At 42.3% G+C, this 13,688-nt stretch overlaps 1 long non-coding RNA gene across 1 annotated transcript; it reads left to right on the top strand.

Moving 5' to 3' along the window:
• The first annotated feature begins 390 nt into the window (after positions 1-390).
• On the top strand, positions 391-7,841 carry LOC138793444 (uncharacterized). The gene is made up of 3 exons (XR_011363267.1): positions 391-480; positions 1,298-1,425; positions 7,765-7,841. It is a non-coding gene; the product is annotated as an uncharacterized lncRNA (long non-coding RNA).
• Positions 7,842-13,688: the final 5,847 nt, after the last annotated feature.

Here is a 13,688-nt window from a genome sequence, read left to right as displayed (position 1 = left end):
TTATTTTCGGGGAAACATGGTACCATTTATAACTTCTTATAAAGCTTCTTGAAGCCGCCTCATATGACTGATCATATATCAGAATGTTCAAGGGCTATTCACATGCCATTGTCTATTCCCAGGTCATCCACCATATCAGAACATATGAACTTGGCTTGCTTGTATAAATAATAAAACCTTGGATTACGAGCATCATTCATTTCAGGAGCAAGCTTGTAATCCAAATCTTGTGTATCAAAGAAAATGTTCTAATAAGAAAGGATTGAAACGCAGACGGTTCATTCCACAAACCAGATGTAAGGTAGGTAAGGTGTTCTGTATCAATAGAAAACACTGTATTAGCGAAGAAGGGGTTAATCAGTTAACTCTCTCTCCACTTACAACTCCCCAGGTGGCTGTAAACCTGCTGGTGCTGGTACTAGTGCAGGCTGCCAGGTGCACAGAAGAGCAGTGGATAGGATGGTGCCGCAGCTGCCACTGGTGAGTCTGGTTCGGCAGTGTTACATTAGGTGACCTAACAATGTTGAACATGGTTCTAAGGGCTCTTAGACAGGGTTAAATGGGCTCCACAGACTCTTCTTTTGCATATCCATGTTTCCCAGGGGCCAGTGCACCTAGGATTTCACTGCATTGAGCGCTTTCACTAGCAGCCGGCAGTGTTACGGTTTGGCTGGTTTCTCTTATGGCTCTACTAGGCATTGCTCCCATCTAGTCAGAATCCTGCTCCAGACTGATGAGGGGAAACACCCCGAAACAGCTGTATGTGGATGGTTACCTGGCCTTGGTTTCTCATTTGTCATTACATTGACTTATAGGACCACTTAATATGGTGGTTTTGGTGGTTTCCTTACAGGAGACACCCCTTGGCTGGGTCCTTCCCAAAAGATATCTGGCTAGTAATATTTTTCAAGACTCTTCAAAAAGGCTCCATGGGCTCTTCTTTTGCATATTCATGTTTCCCAGGGAGCAATGCACCTAGGATTTTACTGCATTGAGCGCTTTCACTAGCAGCCGGCAGTGTTATCATTTGGCTGGTCTCCCTGACATCAGCGATCTGTTTCTCTTTAGGGCAAATGGTGACATTCAGGTTCAGACCAAGCTGGTCTGATTCAAACTTAATTTCGTCAAACTGGCTGAACCGAACTTTTAAAAGGTTTGGACATCGCTAATCAAGTCTAATCTGTCCTGGCGGAAATGTTTTACTTTCCTGAGGGTTGTAAGAATGATCAGCTGAATAGAACTGAATAGGCAAGAGATTGACTATGAGCTATCCAGAGCATTCTCACACTATTCACAGGTCTTACGGCAACATTTTCCCATGATGCTGATGCAAATCACAAGAATGACCCCGATCACTCTTAGTACTAAGACTCACTGATTCTCCAAGTGGTGAACTCTGGAATTTCGGGAGGCTCCAGGATTCACGTATGTAAAATAAGGGAACTGCGGCTTTTTTAAATGTTCAAAAATAATTAGTGATTTTTATAATTTATTTATTTATTTATTAATTTCTTTATTTGTAAAATAACAAGGATCATGTTCTGATAACTGTAAATTTATTTTAATGGCCTGCTGAAGTGTTTTGTATCTAGAATTTTATGTTTAATTATAGGAAGTAGCCAAAAATTAAATGTAGCTGTCCAAAAAATGACATTAGCGGCCCGAGGCCAAATGGCAGACGTGTCAGCAATTAATAGTAAATTCACAGTGAAAATGGTATCTGTTAGACTTACAGAATCCCGAGCTCTTCTCTGTTTCCGGACTTTTATTGGTTTTATTTTTAGGGATTTTAACTTCATATAATTATTAGCTGTAAGTAATAAAACTGCGTGGAGTTGGGGGATTATCACTGTGAAATACCATGTAATTCTAAGCTTACAGCTTAATGGACAATGATAGAGGTAGACCCATGAAACCTGACATGTCTACTATGGTGTATAAATAGAAGGGGATGACTGACGACTCCTGTCCAGGAATGTGTACATATCATAGATGGGGTTGCTCCACTTTGGATATCCTCTAGTGGCCGCTGCATTGGCAGAATTGGTTTAGCCATCTAGGCTGTGCTCACAGTGTAAAGTACGGCTCCCGGCTGTACTTTACACCTGGGTCTATGGCTAATTGGAGTCCAGGCACACCTGAATGCCCTCATTCCAGCTAAAATCAAGTGGCGTTTATCCGGCCAATACTGCAGTATCGGCCAGGTGAACATGTCAGACATTGGCCGTTGTTCAAGAAATTCTTTTTGGGCGGAACGTCTGTGTCCGGGGTGGTGCTCGTAGTAGGAAAAAATTCCTATAGCATCATAAAAGTTCAAATCTCAGCACTCACCATTTTCATGCTTCCAGAAATCTTTTATTATAGAAAACTCATCAGATTTTTTTACAGCGGTAAAAAACAGGACGTTTCGGCATCAAGCCTTCCTCTGACAGTTGAGAAAGGCTTGATGCCGAAACGTCCTGTTTTTTACCGCTGTAAAAAAATCTGATGAATTTTATATAATAAATGATTTCTTGAAGCATGAAAATGGTGAGTGCCGAGATTTGAACTTTTATATTGGCCGTTGTTCGACACGGCCCTGTCAAACAACAGCCAATGTTCAGCACACTGTGTGTACATGGCCTTAAAATCTAAATTTTCTAATTCTAAAATTTCTAATTTACATTCATTATTATTATTTTGTTGTTGTTGTTGTTGTTCTCAAGCTGTAAAACAAAGCTATACTTACCAGAAATCCAGGTCCAGTATTCTGAAGCTTTTTAGTCTTGTTGAACAAAAAAAGAGACTAAACACATAAAGTTCCGGCCAGTACAGAGTGTCCGAGCGCTCTTCTCTGTGAGGGGCCAGGTTCCCTGCAGAAGCCTTTGTACGCGAAACGTGGGTAGGGACAGCTCAGGCTGGCACAGTGAGATGGTTGAGTGCTAACTTTATTGTGGATATGTCTATATGAGTTACTGTCTAGGTACTTCCAACTAGGTGAGAGTAGTGTTTACATATACAAAGCACCTAACTAGACATCCCCAGCACCTTAGGGTACTATTACACAAAGCAATTTTTCAACGATCAACGCTTAACGATAAACAAACTCAAACGACCGCTATGGTGAATGGCCTAAAATCGTTCACCCAATTACACACGATGATCGATACTTATGATCGTTACTGCGTTCGTCTTGTCGTCGCCACTGCGTTCGCGACTACTGCAAACGACCGTACATCGTCTTATTATATGCGAACAATTTGCCAACGATCAACAATAAAAATAGGTCCAAATTCTATTAAACGACCAATGATTTCACGTTGGTCGTTTAATGGTTGTCTGCTATTACACTAAATGATTATCGTTCAAATCCGAACTATTTAACGATTTTCCGAACGATAATCGTTCCGCGTAATACCACCCTTATTCCTTACATCACTGGACTGCACGGCCTCTTTTTTTCTATTAAATTTTATCGACTTGTGGTTGTTTTTAAAACTTTTTTACTGTTATTCATGAATTTTTATACATCATGTTGTGAGTAATCATGATAAATAAAGAAATTGTTTGAACCACGCCCATAGCTTCCTTTTGTATATCTATTGATTTGAAAGAAAATTATTTTTTACAGGATAACCCCTTTAATTTAGAATTTTGCTCCAAAATTGTTGGTGCACGATTCTGACATAGAGAAAATCAACTTGTAGACTAGACAGGGCAAGCTTGGACTAGACAGTGTACAGCTGCATCAGATTTAGGAACCACGTTGATAATGTGGTGCATCTGAAATCTAAGTTTTAGGCGACATTAGTAAATTCTCCCTAGTATGTAATTACATGTGAAGGGCAACCTGTGTCAGGCTCCGCCCACTCAGGCACGGCTTGACACGGTGTATCCATTTTGCCTGGAGTGTCCCTTTAAGGCAAGCAATATTACACAGGGCATTAAGGAGAAATCACATAAGCGAATTTCAATGGCATTTCACATTCATGACCAATTTCCGCAAGAAAATGCTGAGCGTTCACCACTCCGGCGGGCGGCATAATTTCTATACATATATGCATACGTATGGGAATGATAAGTGTCATTTCAAAGGCTTCCATTAAATGTCACTTGTCGCTTCTCTTTTTCCCTAACTACAAACACGAGACGCGACGGCTTATAGGAAAGAAATTGATAAAGCTCCCGTGAAAGGAGACGCCATATGCAGAGCGAATATGTTAATGATATGGTTAATTAATATAGCAATTTATGTCGAAGCCGAACACAATCTTCTGGCTGCACTTTGCATAAAATAATTATATTGCACTTCCGTTGTAATTCAATATATAGATAAAAGGCTGTTCCATTAAGCCACTGTACAATTATTATGTACTGCTGGTTACGGTAGGATTTAGGCTAAAACTCTCTTAAAGGGCACTACTATTTAAAGGAAGTGTCCAAGATTAGAAAAATCACTTTGCTCTTTATTCCAGAATTAGTATCATGTATGTTCTTGAAAACCAGAGTAGTAATCAGGTCCACAGTCCTGCAGCATGTAATGAACACTAGGGTTATATGCTATAACATAGTATTGGGTTGCCACCTAGTGGTGGATGTGGTTACACCACTATAAGTGGGTCCTCTATGTATCAACCAACACAACCCTGTAGAATATCATAGGTGTCAAACTGCGGCCCTCCAGCTGTTACAAAACTACAATTCCCATCATGCCTGGACAGCCAAAGCTTTAGCTTTGGCTGTCCAGGCATGATGGGAATTGTAGTTTTGTAACAGCTGAAGGGCCCGAGTTTGACACCCATGCTAGATGATCCAAAGAGTAATGACATAATACAGGATGTAACTCAGGATCAGTACAGGATCAGTAATGTAATGTATGTACTCAGTGACCCCACCAGCAGAATAGTGAGTGCAGCTCTGGAGTATAATACAGGATGTAACTCAGGATCAGAACAGGATAAGTACAGTGGTACCTTGGTTTAAGAGTAACTTGGATTGAGAGCGTTTTGGTTTAAGATCTCACAGTTTTTCAAAATTGTAACTTGGTTTAAGAGAATTGCTTTGGTTTAAGAGCTCCCTCTGCTGGATGGGAGGAAGAGTGGGGGAGGGGCATGGTCTGCATAGTGGGGTCTACAGCCCTGTACTCTTACCCTGGAAGTCTGCCTTACCTTCTAAATCATAGCAGATCCCACTTCAGGCTGGGGCATACATCAGGGGATAGGACTGTGAAGGTAATCTCTCCATAGCTGTAACCCCTCTCTCTCCGGATAGAGAATGCGGCGATTCTGTGCTCACCCTATACCCTGCTCATTCCTTCATGCTCCCTGCAGTCTGTCAGCCCTTGTGTTTCCTATCCTCCTCACACATTCACACTGCTGCTATATTGTGCCTTTACTCAAACTCAGCTATACACACTGCCGCTTTACTGTGCCTGAACTTACACTCCTCCATTCACACTGCTGTATAGAAAAGTTTCTTTCACTGTTCTCCTGCACATCTCTGATTCATACTCTCTAATTGGTCCCCACTGCAGTCATGTGACCACACAGGCCTCTGAAAGACCTTCCAATTTTTGCCTATTGTACTACGCGTCTGCATTATGGGGATCTGCAGCTCCATCCTGTATCTACAAATTGCTGCTGTTTTTCAGGTTTATGCACTTACTATACATTATACTCCACATGCTGATGGCTATACTGTACAGTTACTTATAATATTACATATTCAGCTGTTTCTAAATCTTATTCAGAATAGAAAATCATTATTTTTGGGGTGTGGAACCAATTGTCTGTATTTCATTATTTCCTTATGGGAAAATTTGTTTTGGTTTAAGAGGGGATTTGGATTACCGGAACGAATTATGCTTGTAATCCAAGGCACCACTGTAATGTAATGTACTGTATGTACACAGTGACCTCACCAGCAGAATAGTGAGTGCAGCTCTGGAGTATAATACAGGATGTAACTCAGGATCAGTACAGGATAAGTAATGTAATGTATGTACACAGTGACCCCAGCAGCAGAATAGTGAGTGCTGCTCTGGAGTTTAATACAGGATCAATACAGAATATGTAGTACAAAGTATTTACAAAGTAACTTAACTTTTGATGATTGAGCAGATGTTGTTTTTATCAGATTATAACCCATGGTCCCAGTACTGCACCGCTACTCACTAAGCAACCATCCCACCTATGATGACCTCTAAATTACCCAAGGAGCACTAACTTCAGATAAAGATGAGGGTTGTTATATGACAAAGTATACGGGGAGTAGAACCCCTTTTGGGCAGACAAAGTTTGAATGGAATATTTTGTACCAGGTGCGCAACAAGAATTATCTGATCCCTATAATAAGAGTGTGATTTGGTCCTCAGGCCTCAAGACACCATAATAAATTCATATCCAAAACAACATCTGCTCTATTTCTAATCAGGGCCCAACAGAGCACATGACTAATTGCATTAAGTACAATTTGAAACATTTGCATGAATTATATACAATACAGGAATTTTCTGTCGGTTCAGTCAACGTGTTCTAAGGGTCTGATCCTTAAAGGGGTCATCAGGAATTAGAAATAAGAAACTGGTTTGATTTAGTTGGAAACAGCACCACTCTTGGCCAATGGTCAGGTCTGGTTTTACAGCTCGCCCTCTTTCAAGTTAAAGAATATGAATTGTAATACTAAACATAACCCAAAGACATGAGTTGGACTGATTTGGGGGAAAAAAAGAGTCCCTTATGCAGACTCAGCTCCCTACTGTTCTTCAGGTTGCAAAAACATTATCATTTAAAATCTATTTTTTATTATCTTATTACATAAGCAAAGTTAGACAAATTATGTACACTTACTATGGGAAATGCACATATAGTGCTATTTCCCTCAATTTAGTAGATCAGGCAAGCTTCAATTTCTCTAAAAAAAATGTGATGTCACGACCCGGGTGTATGTACCTGAAGGGTCCAGCAGGAGGCGCAGTAAATGTAGAAATTGCCTGTAAAAAATTATAACTTTTTACATGTAATTTTCTTCATATACTGCTCCCCTTGCTGGACCCTTAAGGTACATACACTCGGGTCGTGACATCACATCTTTTTTAGATAAATTGAAGCCTGCCTGATCTACTAAATTGAGGGAAATAGCACTATATGTGCATTTCCCATAGTAAGTGTACATTAGTAATTTGTGCAATTTTGCATATGTAATAACATATTAAAAAATACATTTTGTCCGGAGTTGCCCTTAAAGATTGTTGGAGAATTAACTGTTTACTTAAAATATACAGAGACCAATCATGTACATATCAAGATGGAGGATAACAGAGAAAAGTGATTAACAGTCATCATAACCATTAACAAGTAACACAGCGCCACCTGATGTTAGTTCATATTTAGTATTTAGCAAGTCTGTAGCTGTTGCTCATATTTCAATACCTTCTACTAGGGATGGTCCGAAACTGCAGAGGTCTGGGTTCGTATAAACCCGAACGCTCAACATCAGATTCCCGCTGTCTGCCCGCTCCGTAGAGCGGGTGGATACAGCTGGAGGACCGCCTGGAAAACTGGGATACAGCCTATGGCTATGTATTCATCTATGTATTCATCCATGTTGGGATATCTTTTTTCTTTTGGTCATATATAAATGGATGAGTGCCTGTGTGAGGTTAGTCTACACTAGTGAGAGTGTTACATTTTTTGGGTTGAGGGACTGAATTATTTTGTTACTGTATATAACATGACTACAATGTTTGTACTATATTTTGAGTTAAAACAAGGTATCTCTTATCAGGGCTACTGGAACCCCCAGAATCACTATAACAGGACCCTCAAGCGTTCATTATTAATGGAGCGGAGACTTGTTTCGCCATTCATAATAACCACTTGGGTCTCCATTCTGAAGATGTTGGGACAAACAAAAAATAAATAAAGATAAACAGATTTGGTGTGTGCAATTGTCCGAACTATTAAAATTTTTTATTGCTCCCGCACGGTGACCGGGATATTCGTAAAGTGATTTTTGGTCATATCATTTATCAGATAAAATTGAATTTAAAAAAAGTGTCACAAAACCCAAACTGGTACCAATAAAAATATAAATTTAAAATAAATAAAAATAAAAATAAAAGATCACAGTGAAAAAGTTCAATCATCATACTGCTCCATAAAACAGAAAAAAAAGAAAAAGCTATGGAGGTTAGAATATGCTGATTCTAATACTTTTTTGTTACGCTTTTAAAACTTAACAAAAATTATATAAATTACTGGAATCCTATTGACCTGGAGAGTAAATCTAACATAATTGCTTTACTTCATAGAGGATGCCATAAAAACAAAATTTCTCAAAAGTTGTAGGACTGCAGTTTTTTTTTTTAATTCAGTCCACAAATACTTTTTTCTCTCTCTCTTTTTTTTTCCCTGGTAATTTCATGGTAAAATAAAGGTAGTTTTTTTAAAAAGTACTTATGGTCCTGCAAAAAACGAGTCTTCTTTGGTTCTGTTTATGAAAAAATATATTTTAAAAAAAATGGCTCTTAGAAGATAAGAAGGATGCAAAAATGCCAAAAAATCATTGATGGGGAATGGGTTAATGGTCTTATCTCTTAAAGGGGTACTCCGGAGAAAGAAATTTGTTTTCAAATCAAGTGGTGTCAGAAAATTATAGTGATTTGTAAATTACTTTTATTTAAAAATTCCAAGTGTTCCAGTACTTATCAGCTACTGTACTTCCTGCAGGAAGTGGTGTATTCTTTCCATTCTGACACAGTGCTCTCTGCTGCCACCTCTGTCCATGTCAGGAACTGTCCAGAGCTTGAGATTTTTTTATGGGGATTTTCTACTGCTCTAGACATTTCCTGACATGGAAAAAGGTGGTAGCAGAGAGCACTGTGTCAGACTGGAAGGAGTACACCACTTCCTGCAGGACATACAGAAGCTGATAAGTACTATAAGACGAGATTTTTAAATAAAAGTAATTTACAAATCTAGATAACTTTCTGACATCGGTTAACTTGAAAACTATTTTTTCCTAATCAGAGTACCCCTTTAATGTGGTGGTTGTGGCAGATAGGAGACCATATTGGATTTGACAGGTTCCTTTAAGAAACCTGGGTAAAAAAAAATGAAATCCTTAGCTTAACAAGGAAACTAAAAGACAAGAGTTTTGTTCATGTGTATTGGCATCTAGATCATGTTCTTCTAAGCGTCAGATTTAGAGCTCCCCGGCTCTGTGCGGTGTAGGCAGTTTGGCATTAGCTGGCACGGAGAATAGCACCAGCGGGTGAATTATCCCTTCTTTAAAGTTTCTTTAGGAAGAGCCATGAACACTGCTGCAATTCATAACCTTTCCCTAACCTTCCAAGATAAAAGTGCTGCTCACTTTCCCATCTCCACAGGCCTCTTGCGTAATTTCTATGTCAGTATGAATAAAGCAAAGCTCCCAATTTCTTCCTGTCTCTAGATGAGGCTACAGAATAGAAAGGCCCGTTCCTTTGAAATGGAAGGATGATTTACAATGCAAGTATCTCAGAGACTGGTGACCGCCATCACACATGACTTAAAGGGGATACGGGAATATGTCAGGCCTTTATATATCTTTTATACATCTTTTTTTTATACTGATTATAAATGTATAGTAAAAATAACTCTCTCTCAAGAGACATATAGGCATATATACTATTGTTTAGTCTATTTTCTTTACATGGCGTGGGGGCAGCCATCTTGTCTGTGGTGCTACATCGACACATAATCACAATAGGCACCGAAAACCGAGAAAAATCCCTTGAAGAGAGGAATTAGGGAGGAGAAGGAGGTGAATCGTTCACAATAGGTGTTATGTGTGGATTCTGTGTTATCTGCCTCCAGCTTCCCTTGTATTCCTACTTTTTCCGACAATAAGATGAGTTCCAAATAGAGATGAGCGTGACTCGAGTATGCTTGAGTCCAATCGTTCACCATTCGATTACTGTGGCTGAAAAAGTTGGATGCAACCCTAAGCCTAAGGCTGTATCCATGTTTTCCAAGACTCCCTGGAGCTGCATCCAAGTTCATCCACCAACGGTAATCAAATGGCGACCGATTTGACTTAAACCGACTCTGTATCCACCTACCGACCTCACCAAGCTGCTAGTACTAGTGGTTTGATAAGAGTTAATCCTTATTGGTCGTGTCTATTAAAAAGATAATTTCTTGCTCTAACTAATGATGACATGTAGGTCTTTATTTTGGATAGTTAGGGGATGATATGGTATCTATATACGATGCTGCCTTGTGCTGAGCAATGCCTCAGGCAGAGGAGCAGAAAGGGAATGGATGCAGCAACTGCAGGCTAACTGACATACTACCTACGTAAAGGAAGAATCTACTGTGTAAAATGTTCTGAAGCTGCACCGGACAGAGAACAAGCAGGAGTGCTGTGGGAGGGGAGTAGTCAGAGTGGGAGGCCTGTGATAAACAATGCATTCTGGGAATTGTAGTATTGAACAATTGAAAATATCTGTGATTATCTGATATATGAAGAGACCCCAAAAACAAAAAACAAATAGATTTTTGGTTGCTTCAGAACAAAGGTAGACAGGTAAGCAATGCTATATGCTTCCGCAGTATTCTTTTTTTTTTACCTGATGCCGAAGTACCCCTTTAAGTGAGAAGTCCTATTCTTTTTTCCTATCATTAACATTTGTTGATATTCAAGGTGCATCCATGTTCCATCGCAGAAAAGATGATTCTGTTGTGATTACATCTCCAAGATCTGTAGGACACACCAGTCACTTTGCCTTTCATGACTCCGCTTCTGCATAATCACCAATCATTATATACATTGAAGTAAAGTGATTACTTAGACGCCATAATTACCACATTGCACATTAAATACAGCAATATTCCAGAGCTACTTCCCAGCTCCCTCTTATCTGTTATTTCATTAGAGGAAGGGGTCATTAGAGACTCACAGTCGTACATTTTGTTTATCACCCAGCCGTATAAAAGAACCACATGATGATGAAGGTGAAAGTAACAACAAAAAATAGCTCCAATTATCAGTTTAGGAAAAATGAGCCTGTTCCAGGAAAATCAAGAATTTACATATTTTTTATTGCTGCGAAAAGAAAATATAAATGGAAACAGCACAAGAAAATACATACAGCATATAACATATGCCATATGCATAGTTGCCAACATTTGAAAAATTTTTCCAGGGAAACTTTAGCGTTGATAACAAGGGGTGTGGTCTCGGTGGGTGTGGCCTATCGTGGGTGCGGTTTACGGGGTGTGTCTTGTCACAAGTGTTTTGAGTTGTTTTTTTTTTAGAATTTTCCAGTTAGAACTTTACAGTCACAGCACAAACAGTAAAAATGCTTTTACCCTTTTATTTTATTGTTTTGCATATTAAATTTTATAATATCTGTCCCTTGTGGTGGACGATCTGGGCCTACTCACGTGTTTTGGATGAAGTGGATTGGAGGTGTGGTTGCTGGAGCAGACTGATGGTGACTGGGGAAGACTGGGGGTAGCTGGGGCAGACTGGGGGTGACTAGAGTAGACTGGGGCAGACTGGGGGTGACTGGAGCAGACTCGGGGGATAGGGGTAGCTGGGGCAGACTGGGGGTGACTGGAGCAGACTGGGGGAGACTGGGGGTGACTGGGGGTAGCTGGAGCAGACTGAGGGTGACTGGAGCAGACTGCGGGAGACTGGGGGTGACTGGAGTAGACTGGGAGTGACTGGAGAAGACTTGGGGTCGACTGGGGGGATAGGGGTAGCTGGGGCAGACTGGGGGTGACTGGAGCAGACTGGGGGTGACTGGAGAAGACTGCGGGAGACTGGGGGTGACTGGGGATGACAGGAGCAGAATAGGGGAGACTGAGGGTGACTGGAGCAGACTTGGGACACCTGGGGCAGACTGGGGATGACTGGAGTAGACTGGGGCAGACTGGGGATGGATGGAGCAGACTGGGGATGGATGGAGCAGATTGGGGGGGTAACTGGGAGAGATAGGGGTAGCTGGAGCAGACTGGGGGTGAGTGGAGCAGACTGGGGAGTGACTGGGGATGACGGGAGCAGACTGGGGAAACTGGGGAAGACTGGGGGTGACTGGAGCAGACTCGGGGGTGACTGGGGGGATAGGGGTAGCTGGGGCAGACTGGGGGTGACTGGAGCAGACTGGGGGTGACTGGGGGTAGCTGGAGCAGACTGAGGGTAACTGGAGCAGACTGTGGGAGACTGAGGTGACTGGAGTAGACTGGGGCAGACTGGGGGTGTCTGGAGCAGACTGGGGGGGTGAATGGGGATGACAGGAGCAGACTAGGGGAGACTGGGGGTAGCTGGAGCAGACTGAGGGTAACTGGAGCAGACTGTGGGAGACTGAGGGTGACTGGAATAGACTGGGGCAGACTGGGGATGGCTGGGGCAGACTGGGGATGGATGGAGCAGACTGGGGGGGTAACTGGGGGAGATAGTGGTAGCTGGAATGGACTGGGGGTGAGTGGAGCAGACTGGGGAGTGACTGGGGTGACGGGAGAAGACTGGGGCAAACTGGGGGTAACTGGAGCAGGCTATGGGTAGCTGGGGTAGACTGGGGGTTACTGGAGCAGACTAGGGGTGACTGGGGTGACTGGGGGTAGCTGGAGCAGACTGAAGGTGACTGTAGCAGACTCCGGGAGACTGGAGGTGACTGGAGCAGACTGGGGGTGGTGAATGGGGGTGACAGGAGCAGACTGGGGGCAGCTGGGGCAAACTGGGGATGACTGGAACAGACTGGGGGTGAGTAGAGCAGACTGGGGGGGGGTAACTAGGGGAGATAGGGGTAGCTGGAGCAGACTGGGGGTGAGTAGAGCAGACTGGGGGGTAACTGGGGGTGTTGGGAGCAGACTGGAGGAGACGGGGTGAGACTGGGGGTGACTGGAGCAGACTATGGGTATCTGAGGCAGACTGGGGGTGACTGGAGCAGACTGGGGGTGAGTGGAGCAGACTGAGGGTGAGTGGAGCAGACTGAAAGAAACAAGCAAAGACAGTGGTGCAATGGTGGTCCAATGGTGTAGAAGTACCAAAAGAAGAATGCAAACAGAGGTAAAGGTGGACTCCCTCGCCTGGTGGAGTTGTGCAGATCAAGGCACAACTCTCACGACAGTGTATGCAGGACTATGGGACTGCAGCCCTCCTGTGAACCCACAATGGGGAGAATCAGCAACCACACCTCCAATCCACTTCATCCAAACCACAGGTGAGTAGGTGCAGGTCACCCACCACAAGTGCTTTTACCCTTTTTATGTATTTTATTGTTTTGCTTAATAAATTTTATACTATCTGCCCCTTGTGGTGGACAACCTGGGCCTACTCACCTGTGTTTTGGATAAAGTAGATTGCAGGTGTGGTTGCTGGAGCAGACTGAGGATGACTAGGGAAGACTGGCGATAGCTGGGGCAGACTGGGGGTGACTGGAGCAGACTAGGGGTGATTGGAGTAGACTGGGGGTTGCTGTGGCAGATTGGGGATGACTGGAGCAGACTGGGGGAGACTGGAGCAGACTGGGAGTAGCTGGGGTAGACTGGGGATGACTGGAGCAGACTGGGGGTTACTGGAGTAGACTGTCAATTAGAATAGCTTTCAATATTCGTATATTCGAATGAATATTAAATCCTATTATAGTCTATGGGCAAAAAAATACTTGGGACCTGGAAATCAATATTCGACCACTAGGAGGTCATCAGGTCCACAATGAC

This window comes from Dendropsophus ebraccatus, chromosome 5 (assembly GCF_027789765.1).
Source record: "Dendropsophus ebraccatus isolate aDenEbr1 chromosome 5, aDenEbr1.pat, whole genome shotgun sequence".
In the NCBI taxonomy this organism is placed as follows: Eukaryota; Metazoa; Chordata; class Amphibia; order Anura; family Hylidae; genus Dendropsophus; species Dendropsophus ebraccatus.
This window is presented reverse-complemented; position numbering and strand designations above follow the sequence as displayed.